Source organism: Microtus ochrogaster, chromosome 18, assembly GCF_000317375.1.
Source record: "Microtus ochrogaster isolate Prairie Vole_2 chromosome 18, MicOch1.0, whole genome shotgun sequence".
Classification (NCBI taxonomy): domain Eukaryota; kingdom Metazoa; phylum Chordata; class Mammalia; order Rodentia; family Cricetidae; genus Microtus; species Microtus ochrogaster.
In genome coordinates, this window is record NC_022020.1 from 28,405,268 (window position 1) to 28,420,772 (window position 15,505).

The window sequence follows — 15,505 nt, forward strand, 5'->3', positions numbered from 1 at the left end:
ATACTTCTGTATTGGAGTTGACAGACTCATGTTGCAGGTGCAATCCCTACAATAATAATAATAATATATAATGCAGGTACCTCCTTTTGCATAGGGCTTCCTCAGTCTTTGCCAAGGCCGTATTGTGTGGGAAGTGTCCCTTCTCCTCAGAAGGCATCACTGAGCTTCTGGCCTGTCATTGGAGAGTCACAGTGTCACCGTTGTATGTGGCACCTCAGTTGGTTCCTGCTTGCTGTGACAAGCCATGAGACTGCTTGTTTACACACAAGTCCTGTAGTACTGAGAAGAAACTTCCCCAGGGCTTTGGTGATGGACAATGATCTTTTAATAAATAAGAAAAAGAAACTGATAAAGAAAAATTCAACTGTAGACAGAGAACGTTAATACTCTGCTATTTGAAGAATTTATTACATTGGCTTCCTTCCTCCTTCCATCCCTCCCTCCCTCTCTCCCTTCCTTTCTTCTTTCCTTCCTTCTTTCCATCTTTCCCTTCTATGTTAGACAAAAATTAAAAAGACAAAATCAAGTCTTCTTGAACTAAATACTTCTCATTATGTCCCTAAAAATGATTATTTTAACAACTTGCTAAAGCCAGCAACCTTACAACTTTTCTTCCCATTTCCAGAAAGCTTTATTCGATATCTTATGCTGAAGCCCAAAAAAGCAAGATTACTTGTCTTAAAACGTGACAGAACTTTCTATTCATTTTTTAATTCGGAACAAGGGATTCTCAAGAGTACCGACCTGTAGACCTTAGACTTAATTTCCCAGATTTCTGCAGGCTGCCGGATAGGTTGCCTGTCTGTGGGACCCTCCACATCACCGCATCTTTTCTCCCTTCCCCTAGTGGTACCTTCTCTCTTTCATCCCCTTCCTCTGCCGTTGTTGATTTCCTAAACACTCTTCTCTTTCAGGAATAATAGTATCGATAGCTGGAGTGGATGGCTATGTATTTTGATTGTCTATCTTTTTTTCCTGGGCCTTGTTAACATGTCTCCTCTGTTTTATTTGGTATGAGGCTTAGGACAGTTCATTAATGAAATGAAAGTTGGACACACAGCCCAAGTCAATCAATCAACATATCTATATTTCAGGTGCAAGGGTGTGTTCAGAAGTGGTCAGTGATACATGTAGGGTGTACAGAGCCTCCTATGGATGACTGAGGCCCTGGGAAAAGGGCTTCTCTTCCCTTGGAATCAATGTTTATTAGGGGTCATATGTTTGTTGGGAAGAAGGCAAGCTTCTTCCACTGGAAATCTGAACTGTAATGATGAGACTAAAGCTGCTGTGGCCATGTTCATCCCCTATGCAGACAGAACCAAAGCCAAGTGGAAGACTGACATCCTTTGAATTCTTCAAAGACATATCTGAAAACAGCCTCTCATCTTAGCAACCAATGATATATACTTGAACTTGAGCTGATATGGCTTGAGTTTCTATTATCTGTGATGAAAAGAACAACCATTTTCTACTACTTTAATGAATGTAGCCATCCTGTGAGAAAATCCCCAGCTATCAGAGGAAGGGAGATTATGGTGTGTGTGGCAGGGGGGTTGGGAGTAGTGCCCATGGCCATCTCCCAGGGAGCATTAAACCAAGATTAGTGTTCCAGCTGAGAACAGTGAGAGAAGCCATAATAGCAAAAGAATTGCCCTACAGAATGGGCTGTTCTCTGGAAGCCTGCAGGTGAGCATCAAGGACATGTTATGGACTCAGATGGAGCCTCGCAAGGAAAGTTTCAAGTCTGGAGAGTATTCTGATGTGCCTGAACCTGCATATGTGGGCGTGTCCTGGATCAGGTGGTCAGTGGGTAGAATCAGATTGTGCTGGACCATAGGAAGTAAAGCCATTGTGCCTTCAGCAGTGGAGAGACCAGTGTTTTTCCTGATAGTAATAGTACGATTGGGTCTCTGTTTTAAGAATAGAATGCTGCTTCTTTCCCTATACTTGATGGTACTCCATGGAGGATGGCATGTTTGATGCCTTGGTTAAATTCATTGGCGCTGTGATCTGCTCTCGGCATCACATGCCATTCATCAGAAGTCATGGAATCTGTGTGATGTGTTTCTGAAACAATTCTGGGGCTTGATGGAGTGACGTGAGTGAAGACACAACTGTCAAGCTCAGGTACCAGCTGTGTGGCTTCAGACACACCTGACTTCTCCCAAGTACCTCACACCAGGCAAACACACCCAAGTGTGCTGGTAGTGATGGACATGAGGAGCTAACACCTCACAACTGCTCCATTTCCGGCTCTGACTAAATTCCATGCCTTGCCTGCAGCCAAAGATGGATTGATATAGGGAAAAATTGCTAGACCCTATCTTCCCATAAGTTCAGCCCCTGGTGTCCGTCATGATCTAGAACTCTCACAGGTTCCCCTTATCTCTCTCTTCAATAAATTGCCCACACAAGAAAACCAGTCTCCGCTTATAATGAGTTTGACCTAATACACTTGACCTTGTCTGTGAAGTGGAACTGCTTTAAGAATTTCATGTTAAGCTTACAAATAGAAAAGTATTAAATAAATAAATAAAATGGGATAGGTGTTAGTAAAAGAAAAACACTCACATAACGCCTGGCACACAGAAAATGCTCAGTTGAAGCACATAATGTGACCTCTTAAACCACCTTGTGTAGAGTCTGGGCTAGACTTTTCCTTCCCGTCTTTTCTTTCTTCTTGACCTAGCTTATTGTTTATCGTACGCCAGGCATCTGTTGAAGGGGTGGAGCAGGGCAAGAGACCTGAGTGTCTCTTTCCTCACTGGTCACACAGGTTACCGCTACTCTGCCCTGGGTGTGGGGCTGGATATGTATAAGCCCACAAGTTCTCTATAACATTTCTTTTTTTCACTTTTGTTTGTCCCTGTTTATCATTGCCAGGCCTGAGATTGATATCCAAGATAGCCCAAAGGCTCCAGTCTACTAGTAGTGACAAGTTAGTGCTGTACTGGAGGACCCTTAAATCAAACTTTACTACTGATGATGACCTTGTTTCCTCAATAAAAGCTTTTCATTCCCCACAGAGATCACTGAAATGCTCATACTGCATGATAAATCTTATTAATTCATGCACTGATATAAAAGTCTATGCTATGAATTTGCAGTAGAGTCACCTTGAGCAAGCTAGTGTCCCCTCCATGTCATAAACGCAGCACTCCACCCCACATGTGTCCCCTCCCATGTATGAGAACGTGGCCAGTGAGGAGAGTCCTCACGAGGAATCAGAGTGGGGACAACAGAGCGATCCGGAGAATCAAGCAAGCCCAACCCAGTTATGCACACAATTCTTTCAGTTCTTTTGATCTTTGACAAAAAAAAAAAAGTTTTATTTTCTTACTTCTTTTTCAAATCTAGCCTCCTTTCAGTTCAAGTTCGAGGCTTTTATAGCTAACTGGGTTCCTTTGAGGTTTGTCATAGTTTAAAACATCAAGGAAGCTGAATTTAGAATTTCTGCAGGATTCCATCAGAAAGCAAGCAAGTTCCTCAGTGAATTTGCTGTGTGTCGGACTTAGAAGCAGATTTTAATCACAGATCTAGGATAATGGAGGAATGAATGTGAGTGTGTGTGTGTGTGTGTGTGTGTGTGTGTGTGTGTGTGTGTGCATGTGTGTCTAATGTATGTGTATACATGCATATGGAGGCTACAAGTCTACTTCAAATGTCTTCTTCAATTTCCTTCCCTCTACTTTACTTTTTGAGTCAGAGTGCCCCTTTTCATCTGAGTCAAATTATTTAGCCATTTTGCAATGTGAAGAAAGAGTGAAATAAACTGGAGACAAATTTAAGAAAGAATTCAGGGTTGGAAAGATGGCTCAGTCTATCCATTGCTTCTTGCCAAATGAGCATGAAGTCACGAACAGATTCTGGTTCCCATGTAAAAGCCAAGCAAGACAACACACGTCCTTAACCCAAGCTCTCAAAGGAGAGACACAGTGATTTCTGAGGACTGTTAGCCAGTCTTTCTAGTCAAATCAGAAAGGTCGAGGTTCCATGAGGTGCTCTGACTCAAAAAGTAAAGTATCACGCATAAACTGAAATTTCCAGAAAATAAAATCTATGGTAAAAATTATTGGACTTACTAATTGAAACTCTGTGATGATAAAGAGCTGGACTGCTGCACACCCAAAGTCAAAGTTATTTTGGACTAGGCATAGTCCCATTAATGGGCATTTACTGTCTGCCTCTGTACCTGGCCTAGCATCCTTTTGATTACCAGGTGTAAATAAAGGGGCAGGGTAATTATAGATTTCCTATAAATAAGTGTAAAGGGTCTAGGAATAGGGCATTGGAAAAGTTGTAGGAAATCAAGGTAATTTAGACCCTGGGTCAAATCTTGGTAAGGACCCAAACTTGTCTGGGGATGTAGGTAGTGTGCTTGCCTAGTGTGCTGGCTAGTTTCGTTGCAATTTGACACAAGCTAGAGTCATTTTTGAATAGGGAACCTCAAATGAGAAAACACTAGAATGACCGATGACAAGCCTATGGTGCCTTTTCTTGCTTGATTATTTATATGGAAGGGCTCAATCCATTGTGGATAATGTTATCCCTAGGCTGGTGATCCTGGATAGTATAAGAAAGCAGACAAAGCAAGTCACGGGGAGCAAACCAGCAAGCAGCACTTCTCCATGGCCTCTGCATCAGCTCCTGCCGAAGTTCCTACCCTGAACTTCCTTTGATGATGGCCTGTGATGTGGAAATGTAAGCTGGATAAACACTTTGGTCCCTAAGTGACTTATGTTCACGAATGGTATTTTATCACTGCATAAAATCCCTAACTAAGATACCTAGTATGCACATGTCCTGGTTTGATTCCCCAGCATTGTGAAAGGAAGGAGGGTGGATCAGTGGGTAAAAGTCATTTGTCAATTTTTAAGGAAATGCATGAGACAGTTTTTTTAATGACATATGACTTTTCATAACCCAGAGGAATTATAAAAACTTTGTCTCTTTGAAAAATTATTTCCACAAATGATCACTTCAGTAGTTAATGTATAGCAGATGTGGATTTACTGACTACCAGCATCCTGGATCCATAGTAGGGCCTGGATGTTCTTCAATACCATCTTTCCTAGTCTTACTTATGTCTCAGACACTATTCTTCAAAAAGAAGTCTCCGGGTGCAAATATTCATTTTCATCCCTTTTTCTGAGCTTCTCATCAAAGGTCATGTTTACAAGTACCACATGGAAATTAAGAACATCAAAAATTGGAATCCACTAATGGCTGGATTGGTAATTAAGTGTTAGCATTAATTCAGATCACCAAAGATAAGAGTATACCATCCATCAGACTGACTGAGAGATATTAGTATAAAGCGATTTATATAACTACAAATGTAAATATAAATATGAACAAACTGCGACTCAATAGCAAAATAATAACTTTGAGATATATAAGAAACTCCATGAATTTCCATTGTGCTGTATTTCTAGCTTGTCCCAGAGATACCCCCAATTCCAGCTGATTTGATTCTTTTTAATGACTGCACATATTCCACAGTACAGGTGAAGGGCATGATATCCAGTGGTTCTCTTGTTCATGGACACTTCAATTCTTTGTCATTTGAAGCAGCTGCAGCATACATTTTTGTGTATGTGCATATGTGTACGTGTGTGTGTGTGTGTGTGTGTTTGTGTGTGTGTGCACATGTAATGTGTGTGTGTCTGTAAATTTTTTGTTTGCCCAAAAGCTGCCAGAGAGTGTAGACATAAGGAGTTTCTGGAATTTTCCATGGCAGTTCTTCATCTGTAGAAGTTTCTTTGGGCAGGAAAAAAATGAGACAACTGCTTAAAGAGACGAATTGTGTCAAGTCACTTTGTAAGAGGACGTGGGACTCTGCTGTAATGCAAAATGAAACAAGACTTTTAAAAAGTTTCTCATTTCATCTTGTGGTACTGGGCACATCATCAAAGAAAAGTAATCAAAACAGAAAACAAAAGCATTCTTTTCAAGGAAAATATAAATAAAGACCTTGAATGAGTTGGATGGAAACTGCTTCTTGTTAGAAAAAATTATTTACTACAAAATTAAATGAATTGAAACATTTAGTGTCCTAGTCCCATTTGGGAGGGGTGCATGTCTGAAGGCATAATTTCTCTTGATAACCATAAACTCGAGATGAGAAAGTTCAAATATCCAACTTCAGAAAACTGTAATTGGAGGGGAATATATAGCTAATGCATACTCTTACCTGCACATCAGCCTCTCCAGCATATAGGACTATGTGCACTGTGTTTAAAATGTGTGTGCGACAGAAGGGATTATGAAAATCACCATATACACTAAAATTTGAAGTATAATTTATACTCATGAAAAATAATTAGGGAATGGATCCTTCAAAGGATGTTAAAGGATTGATTATACCAAACTGTTTCCACCATATCTTGTTCATCTTTTATATAAACATCATAATATTTACCACAATTTTGTATATTAAACATGAAGCCTTGTTTATAAACTCTATCCTGTGCAATGCACTGGGGCTACAAGGAACAAAATAAAGACAGTCCCTTTATACCTTCCCCTCACTGCAGTCTGCAGGAAGGGATTGGTATGTGAAGGATAGCATAGCAAGTACAGTGGTAGGAATTCTGTGTGAATCTGAATCTGGGAAGTGGGATATTCTACAGTCAGGTATACCCAAACAGAGGTGTGATGGGGAATTGGCCAAAAAGTATTTCAGACAAGGGTATATACTCAAAATTAGAAAAAAAAAAAACAGAATGAACGTTTGTGAAGGCATTGAGATGGTTGAGATAAACATAACATAGATAAGGAGAAATGGAGATGGTGAGAGATCAGAGAATGACCACAGAAAGAAAAGACACAATAGAGCTTTTGTTTCTGCAAGATCAAGCTGGCTGTCGAGTGAGGAGCAGCACAGAATAGTGTCATCTATAGGCTAGCTAAGAAGATGCTGTCAACTTTTCTAGGTGAGATACTAGAGGCCCAAATCAGTAGAACAGTAGTAGAAATGGAATTGATTTTCCAAACCTTCCAGGAGTCTTATTAATCTGAAAGCAGAACAAATAACGGTCCTATGCTTGTTTAGTTGTACAGTCTTTGTTTAAAGTATAGGAAGAAATGAGAGTCGTCAATTCTTTAATGCTAAACAATGTGGAAGAAACAAATGGTAACATGCTGATTCCTCCCAGGGAAAGGTCTAGTGGTTTAGCTGAATAACCAACCCACCATGGATGCTGAGACTCATTATGTATGTTTAGAAAATGATCCAGAAATAGAGTTCCCTTTGCTATTAAATAACTCTGGTTTTAGAAGTTTTCATGTGAGTCTGTTTCTTGCTCTCATGTTCAAAATGATACCATACAGTGCTCCCTTCGTTTTAGTTGAAAAGCGGACCTTCGTTTTAATACAAGGAAAATAAAAGATGCCTTATTTGGTAGTGTCACTTAATAAAAGATAAATTGGTCAGATGGAGAAGCACACCCAGAATGTGTCAAGCATAATGACAAAGGGATGGAGAAAAGTGTGTGATGAAAATTCTTTCAGCCACAGACTACAAGCACAACACTCTTTAAGAGATAAAGACATCCTGGAGAACATGAAAGACTCTGTTCCACTGTCAAAAGTTCACCAGGGGTGCTGGGCGGTGGTGGTGCATGCCTTTAATCCCAGCACTCGGGAGGCAGAGGTGGGCGGATCTCTGTGAGTTCGAGTTCGAGGCCAGCCTGGTCTAGAAGAGCTAGTTCCAGGACAGGAACCAAAAGCTACAGAGAAACCCTGTCTCGAAAATCAAAAAGAAAAGAAAAAAAAAAAGAGAAAAGAAAAGAAAAGAAAAAAAAGGGACCAACCAAAGCAGTGGTTCTCGACTTTCCAATGCTGTGGTCTCGTGTTGAGATGACCCCAGTCATAAAATTATTTTGTTGCTACTTCATAACTGTAATTTTGTTACTGCTATGCAGTAGTACAGAGCCACGTGGCTAACATAGACAAAAATAATGGGCTAATATAAGTATTAAGAGTTAATAAGAAGCCTGAGCTAATGGGCCAGTCAGTTTATAACTAATGTAGACCTCTGTGTGATTTCTTTGGGACTTAACAATTGTGGGAACCGGGCAGGACAGAAAACCTCAGACAACAATCATGCCCAATACAAGAAGATTAAAAGCACTAGCCTGTTAACCGCTATCCCCACCGAAGGGGAGAGCAAGGAGTTAATAAAGAAACCTCCTCTGTTCCAAGAAACAAGTCTAAATTCAGATATGAACCTCACGTTTCTATTACTGGAATCATGAATTATTCTACTGAGTGCTTTTACTTATTCCTCTATAACATGTAGGAAAATATCCCTTGGAATGTGCATGCCAGGGTTACACGAGGCACAATATGTGTTGATTGCAGTAGATGGAACTAGTCAAGATAAAATTAAGTACTCCAGCATTTTATAAAAAGCACTACTGAAGTGATGACAGGAATCAATTGCTTAAGAAGACTGACCCAGTCACCCAGCTTTTCAAACAGCATCTAGAAAATATTGTGCTCTTTACTTTACTCCTTTATCAAATTAGTGTATCTATACCATGATTGTAAAGTGAAAAATTACACAAAATTCTACTATACAAAGTATGTTTGTGTGCTTGTATCCATTTTTTTCCAAGTCCTGTTATTCTTCTTAATTGGGAGAGTTTTTAGTATAAATAACACCTGTTTAGATCTTGTATGCCACGGGGACAACTGTGTCTGGGAATTAAGTCAATGTATTCAGGGCTCAATTTTAGGCTTCCTAACATTTAGCTATATTGTTTTTGTATTGGTTTGTTTTATTTTTAGGCAGTTCTTCATTCTTGATGGTTAGAATACTCAGGACAGTGTTAAGTTTTTATCATATATAGGCAATTTTAGATGGAAATAGATATTCTCATTCCTGACAGCTCACATAAAGGTTCCAAACTGAATCTAACTAACTTGGCTAGTCTAAAGAATTAATTTCTGAACCAATCACCAACCAACTCAATTGTAGCCATTTGTCAGGTCTTCATCTCAGACATTAAATCAGGGTAGGATACAAATAATGAAAAACATGGTACCCACTTGATGTAAGTGGGTCTTCTATTTTGTGTTGATTTCATAGGTTAAATAAAGAAACTGCCTTGGCCCTTTAATAGGACAGAAAATTAGGTAGGCTGAATAAACAGAACAGGATGCTGGGTAGAAGGCAGTGAGGCAGACGCCATGATTCTTCCACCCAAGACAGATGTAGGCTAGAATCTTTCCCGGTAAGCCACCACCTCGTGGTGCTATACAGATTATTAGAAATGGGTTAATCAAGATGTGAGAATTAGCCAATAAGAGGCTGAAGCTAATGGGCCAAGCAGTGTTTAAATGAATACAGTTTCTGTGTAATTATTTCGGATGTAAACTAGCCAGAGAGCCAGGTGGCGGGAAGCGGCCCACAGCTCCTTCAACACCCATTTTATTTGCAGAGATATATATGCATGTTTTAGGGACTACTGTAAGGGTAAATTAAAGTGTATTTCTTCTCTGCTTTAGACTACAATGGCATAAAAACAGCATGGGCCCATGTAGCACTGCAAAGAATCTAGAATAGCTAAAAGCAACCTTGGAAAAGAAGAATATAATTAGAAGACCCATATTTTCTGGCTTTGTAACTTGTGTAAGAGACGATAGAATAGGTCAAAGAGTCATCCTTGTTAACAAATACGGCTTAAACAACTGAATATCTGCATTCAAAAATGTTGGGTACTTTCTTTGCATCAAATATGAAAATATTAAATGGAGTCTAGGCCTAAATGCAAGAGCCAAGTCTATAAAACTCTCGGAAGTAATTCAAAGAAAAAAATCTTCATGAACTTAGATATTCCCGAGCTACCTAAAACATACAAGCAATGAAATAAATAAATGAATAAATCAGACTTCATAAGGATTAAAAGTTTTGTGCTTCAAAGGATGTTATTTTAAATACATGGAAACGCAACCCACAGAATGGAAAAATATATCTTCAAAGCATGCATAGGAGCACAGTGTCTGGAATATTTAAAGAATTTTTTCAAACCAATGATTAAATGATAAACCTGTTAATTGAAAGCTTATAAAGAATACTCATTCCTACAGGAAGATATCCCTGTAGCTCATCACATGGAACATAGTCTAACTTTCAGTTTAATATTTTTATGGGACTCCTGAGTGCAAATGAGTGGGATTCTGATTCTAGTTCCTTCTCTTTGGATATTTCCCTTCTGATTTCCAACATTGATGCAGCGGTTTCTGTTTTATCTTTGTATATTTTATTGTTTCATCATTATCTCTTAGAAACCTGGTTCTTTCCAGTGAGAGCCAGAAAAGGGTAGATTGGGATGGGAGGGGAGGTGGTGAGGAACAGGGAGATGTAGAGGGAAAAGAAACTATAATTAGGATATGTTGTCAGAGAAAAGAATTCATTTTCAATAAAAGGGGAAAAAGAAAAAAATTATATGGGAGAGTGTTCCAAACAATACATCACCAGGGATGTTAAAATCTCGAGTATACATTATCAGTGCCCATCTTTTAGAATACCTTTAACTAAAAGTGCAAGCAATAACAAGTATTGATAAAGACACAGAAAAGTCAGAACCCTATTGCAAGTTCTAAAGTGATTGTGAACTGCCAACCTAACAGACTGGCAGAACCTTGAAATGTTGAACATAGCATTTTCATGTGAATTGGTAATTCTTTCTCTGTCATATACTCAAGAAAAATTAAAGTATCTTCATATAAAATATGTGGGCAAATGTACACAGAGATACTATCTATAGACACCCCAAAACCAGAACCAACCCAAAACCAATCAACAGATGAATACATTAATAATCAATAAAATATGGCCTATGCTGGCATCAAAATAGTATTTAGACAAAAGTTTGGTGTGTCAACACATACTGCAGCGTAGACATATTGGGAAAATTATGGGGAAAAAGAGTTCAGTCATGAAAACCACACATATGCTTCCTTTTCTATAACCTGTCCAAAGCAGACAAACATGTAGACATAAAATGGATTCTTGGCTGCCATTATTTTTCTTCTCCTTTTTAAAATCTCCTGCTGATGAGTAGGAAGTTTATTTTATGAGAGATGAAGATAAACAAAAGAGTAGTGGTGTCTGCACACCTCCGTGAGCATATGCAGAAGCATCAACATAAAGGTAAAAGAAAAATGAATTTTGTGCTATCTGAAATGTGCCCTCCAATAAAGCTTCTTTTTTTTTTTTAAAGAAAGCATATGTTTACCATAGTGGAGTAATGTTTGAGGTATATTTTCACTGTGGGGGTGTGAAACTAAAATATACATTTTCTTGGTAAATCTAAACTTGGAAACAAGACTCAGACTTGTGGCTAAAACGAGCTGAAAGTGACCACAGTGATGCCAGAACTGCCAATCAGCCCTGTCAACTAGGCTAGCTCATCATGGCCCACAGTTTCAAACCTGATCTGTGCAGTTGCTTTTCAGTCCGGTCACTCATGTTTCCATACAGGTTTTACAATGCTCAGTAAGACTATATACATAGTTTGGCACAATGCTGTTTTTTTTTTAATTTAAGAAATACCTTGGTATATGAATAAATAAACAACATTTAGGGAAGGAATGGGCACTTACATAAATATAATAGATGGTTTGGTTATTACAGAACTTACTTTGCCTTTGTAAAAACAAAAAATATATTTGACAAAGGAAAATAGTAAGTACAGGAGCTTAAATGGGAAGATGAAACAAACAAACAAACAACTCACCAATAAAATCCAAAAGATAGAAATAGTCAAATTTGTTTTATTGATTGAATAGGGCAGAATTTTCCATTCCTAAATAAACTCTTGAGCATACTAAAAGATGATTTCCCACCTAAATATATATAATCATGGAATATATAATATGGAATTTGAATGTTTAAATATTTATTTAGTTCTTTTAAAGAAAAGATAAAGACAAAACCATTTCAAAGAAGAATTCAAAGGGAAGATAAATTAATAGACTGGGGATAATTAAAATAAGTTCAAGTATTTTTTATCCACAAAACTGACCTTAGGGAGGGTAGAGGTTATTTTCCAAACTAGATAGAATATATGTGCAGAAATAAAAATATTTTAATGGCTTTAGGTTATTTTCATTGCCCGTAGATTTACAAAATGGATCAAAATAATGAAAACGTAGGATCAGATCACTGCTAAGTGTGCACTTGCGACATCTCTTACTTTCTGCTGAATAGATACAAAGATTGTTTTTACTTACTAAACATTTGTTTTAAAATATTTTAGCAATCACAAAGTATCTGTAATTTTTTACACATTTTACACTAATTGTGCTAAGAATATCATTGTATATGCCATGTTTGGTTGATATTCATGGGAGGCCTGAGAAACAGAGGAGGCTTGGATGGGGAGGGACAAAGGGGAAATGGGGGGCAGGGAGGGAAGGAAGGAGGGGAAATTGTGATTGGGAGGTAAGATAATAAGAACAAAGATAAGAATAACATCTTAAACACAGAGGAAACATAGATCTTGGCTGTGGAGTTCCTAGTGCAATGACTCACTGCAGGTGTGGAGACCCAGTAGCTTCTATCATCCTGAGTCTAAGAGGCAGAGCTGGCTGTTAATACGAGACTATGTAAAGCGGGATCTAATGAGAACTTTGAAAATATAATAAATAGGAATAAATATTAATTTATTAAATTAAACATATATTAATTAAAGTAAATAAACAATAAAATGGTACTCCACTGGTTAGCGTTTTATAGACTTTGAGCCTTGAATATATGTGGGTCATAAAATCAAGAATTCGTGACAGATTTCGGAAAATGGAATGGAACGGAAGACGTGAAAGTGCATCTTGTCCAGAGAAGTAGGAAGCAAGGGGCCACACCTGCAGTTCTAGCTCTTAAGGGCGATGTGGGAGCGGGAGGGCGTTGCTATGCGTCTGAGATCACTGGGGACTGCGTAGTGTTTCCCAGGCCATCCAGAACTACACAGTGAGAAGTTACTTCAAACAGTAAATCAATCAAACAATCAAACCTTTGAGAAGTTACTTCAGACTCTAAATTAATCAAGCAACAAACCGTTGTTTTATAATATTATAATATCAGTTGATACGGGGATATATATGTGCTCAGGTGTAGACAGGCTCTGGATTGCATGGGAGCTATCTTTCCACCAGCTCTCAGTACGTCAGCTTCTCCTCTAGTCACAGTGATAGGATATCCTGATGAAAAGCAACTCGGTGGAGAAAGGGTTTGTTTGGCTCATAGTCTGAGGTGACATTTTATCCCGTCTGGACATTCAGCAGAGGGAGCTCGAGGCAGCTGGCCACACTGTTTCCATATTCAAGAAACAGGGAATGCTGAGTTCTGGTGCTCAGCCCACTTTCTCCTGTGTATGCAGTCCAGAATTTCAGCCTAGGGAATGGTGCCACCAAGAGTGGGTGTGCCTTCTTACCTCTAATAACCTACTCTATTAATGTAATCAAAGTAATCTGGAGCATGTGCATCCAAACGCCTACCTTGTCAATGATCCTAGGGCTCATTCGTTTGACATGTGAGATTAATCACCAATCAGAGTAGTTGGGAAGTCACAGCTGCCGTTGGCAGCTAAACTATTTAGGAGGAGTGTCCAGTGAGACTTCCCTGAACAGAACATGAGTCACCCCTGAGCAAGAGCCTCTGAGCTCTCCAGGCCCTCCAGCCCAGAGGTCAATGCCAGGTACGGTTCTCAGATCTCCTGGTGTAAGAACAGGTCTGCTTGAGCTCAAGCTCCCGCTGAACCTCACAGCTCAGCATGTATTTTCATTTCCATTCTTTGTTATGTGCTCTTGTTAGAAGCAGGAGTCTCTGAGGAAGACTATAGGCTAAGGCAGGCACAACTCTGAAAACTCAAATTTTGGACCTATTGAACCATATTTATGAAATGTTTTACATGTTACATGATATCAAATCATAGCCTCATGTTTTATTTGGTGAAATGCTGGTTATTTATCTCTTTATACTGAAGTAATTTTAATTCTAATTGGGCTCTAGTAGTCTGAGCATCCGCATCCACAAATATGTCCTTCCCGTGAGTGGTGCCAGCCAGTGGGCTGAATGGTAACAGCTCCTTGGAAACGCTCAGAAAGGTCATATTGTTTTCTTACATCTAAAACATCTCTGTTCAATATGCTTTCAGTTGCTGTGTGTGCCAGCTCATCTTCTTACGGCACAAAGTGATTCCCCTGTACAATGCCTTGCCATTCCCGTGTAGAAATCCCAGGGCTGCCACTGTCAATCCCAGAGCCACGTGGAATGACTCCAGGAACCAGGCCTGCACTTTCTTAATTTGTGGCCCTCTTCAAAATGTCTTTCAGTGAAGAGCTGCAATTGAAATAGGCATTCCTCTCAGCTTCTCCAGGACCATGCTTTCAAAACCATTAAGTCCAGCCTTTCAAAGGCCAGGCCTGGAAAGTCAGATACATCCAAGATGGTTTAATTTTGAAGTCCCTTGAACTGAAGCCCAAACTTGAATCTTTTCCGTGTCCCCAGAACAGATTTCTTCCTACTGGGTCTTGGTGCTCCAGGCAGCGTCAGGGGTGGGCTTATTCTCATATTCTCAAGGCGAGGGTCTCAGGTTGTGCCAGTCATTGGTCTTACTTTTCATACCTATGATCCTAAGATGGTTAGGCCCTGAGCAATGATTAGAATGCCCTCAAGGTATCTTGTTATACTGATGCAAAGCACTTAGCTTCATTTTCACCCCTTTTCCTGTATTTTCTTTAAGCATGCCGCTTTCCCGTTGTCTTTCCTTCAACTGGAAAATCAACAAGTACGTTTCAATCCTCTGAGGATAGGTTTCCATTTCCTTTGATTCCTGATAATTTCTTATATGTGCATAGTAGATGATGATCATCCACACACACACACACACACACACACCCGCCCACATCCCTCCTTCTCCCGCTGACAGCCTTCTTCCCAGCATGCTTCTTTCCTGCTTCCGTGTAGGCATGCTGAGGAAGCACATGGGACTGCTGAATGTCAGCTCGTCCGGATACGGCTCTGCATCTGTTCACAGGAAACAGATTCCGAACCCTCAAACTGCGGTTGTGACAGCAGCAACAGAGATTGCTATGATGCTAGCTGTCCCCGTGATCTCCAAGTGTCAGCTCTGCTACAAGGAGGATTTTATTTGAAGTATGAACCTTATTGTCCCTGTGTTATAGCTCGATTCGTTAGTCTGTGTCATGGTACACAGGCGTGAGCAACAGAGCTAGGACCTGAGCCTGTTTGTTTTAGGGCAGTCCAGGGATGGTCTCCACTTTCCTCTTTCCCTCTGTCCACCTCCTTGCAGGAGTCTTTTATTTATTTATTTATTTATTAAAACTATTCACTTCCTCCCCTCCTCCCACTTGCCTCCCACTCCCTCCTCCTCCTCCTCCCCTCCCTCTCCAGTCCCAAGAGCAGTCAGGGTTCCCTGCCCTGTGGGAAGTCCAAGGTCCTCCCCTCTCCATTCAGGTCTAGGAAGGTGAGCAT